Here is a 1,861-nt window from a genome sequence, read left to right as displayed (position 1 = left end):
CTTCAGGTTAGTGTGCTCTAAATGGCAGTTCAGTCCCGATGGTTAGTGGTAGTACAGGTGATGGCTTCAGTGGCTTCTTCCTCTTCTTCATTTGTTTGTTTGTAGAGAAGCCTTGAAATCACTATGTAGACACAATAACACATTCTATCTCTTGGAAAGCCCATCAGGCCTCTCAAGACCATCCAGAGGGGATGAAGGAAGGATACCTCATTGTTGCTAGGGGTTATAGGGAGCTGGAAACTGAAACTCCCTGACTTGGCCTCTGTGACAGTGCTGTAACAAGAGTGTTGAGGTACCCTGTCACAGTCCCTCTAAGTTGGAAGTCTAAGCATACACCTCAGCCTTTGTTGGATGGGGAGGTAGACCCTGTTTATTTTTTATTTATGATATTTGGAATTGTCACCTTTATGTTTTCTGCCTTGCTGTAAGTCACCTTTTCCTTCAGCTAGAAAAAACAGACACACCTGGAGTATTTTGTTTTCTTGGGTCTAGTCTGGGTTTTGAGGTTGGTCATTGGTTTTTTTTTGAGGATTCTGTCTGTGCCTATCATTATTTCTTCAGTTTCTTCAGCTCCAATGCCAGGAAATGTGAATCAAAAAGAGAATGTAGCCAAGCACTGCCCCTCAAGTCTTGGAAACTGTCCCTCAGATAAGCTAATCTGTGTTCTTGTGTCTCCCTCCCTTTAGAATTCTGTTTCTTTTACACACAAGAGAAAAGCAAATTTAGCTGTACTTTGCAAGATAACTAATTTACATAGCTGGAATTTACTTGTTGATAGCTGAATTGAACTCTCCATTTACAGATCTCTGAAATTCTGACAGGAGCCCTCACTGCCCACCATGGAAGCTAAACCACTCACTTTCCAGCTTTCCTGGCAGACACCTAATCTGACCATGTCCAGTCAGGCACTTCCACCAGAAGCCATGCTCCAGGAGCTAGCAATCCAGAAAAGTAGGATAGTGGAGAATCCTGGCAGCCATTCCAGAGACAGACTAGCAAAGGTTAGACCCTTCTCAGGGACTCGACGGTGGCACCCTGAGCTCAGTGGCAGTGGTCTCACTAGATATTGTCTGGATTTGGACTTGACTGTGGTTCTGACCAGCTGTGTCTGAGTTGGAATCCTTTCCTCTACAGTTCAGAAGTTCTCTGAATCCCTTTTTTTTTTTTTTAAGATTTAATTTATGTTATATGTATGACAAGACAAGTACACTGTAGCTGTCTTCAGACATGCCAGTAGAGGGCATCAGATCCCATTACAGATGGTTGTGAGCCACCATGTGATTGCTGGGAATTGAACTCAAGACCTCTGGAAGAGCAGGCAGTGCTCTTAACCGCTGAGTCATCTCTCCAGTCCTCTGAATCCCTTTCTAAAATCCTGTTTGTGATTAAGTCAGCTGGAGCCTGCTTCTATCGAGTGCAAAGAATTTGAACTGGTGCACATTTCCTCTGCCTAATGGCCACAGAACCCCCTGAAGAAGGAAAATCTCAGTATCTCCCACAGTGTGACCATGCTCTCACCCCAGGAAAAGTCTAGACGAGTAGGCAGAGCAAAGAGTATAGCAGAAAGCAACCTCTAAGGGCTTGCTGAGAGGCACTCCTCAGAACCTACAGAACATAGGTGTTTTGACAAAATTCATGTTGGAGAGAGGCCTTATGTATTGTATTAAGAAATGAACTGTCCTAGTGAGTGCTGACTTCATGGATGGAATTAGTGCCGTTGTACCAGAGAAAGCCTTCTAGCCCCTCTTCTCCCCTTTTTACCATGCGAGGAAGCAGCAACAGGTGCCATCTTGGAAAGAGACACAGCCCAGCACCAGACACTGAATCTGCTAAATTGAACTTCCTAGCCTCTAGGATCATA

The sequence above is a fragment of the Grammomys surdaster genome, unplaced genomic scaffold (assembly GCF_004785775.1).
Source record: "Grammomys surdaster isolate TR1022 unplaced genomic scaffold, NIH_TR_1.0 126546, whole genome shotgun sequence".
Taxonomy (NCBI): domain Eukaryota; kingdom Metazoa; phylum Chordata; class Mammalia; order Rodentia; family Muridae; genus Grammomys; species Grammomys surdaster.
This window is presented reverse-complemented; position numbering follows the sequence as displayed.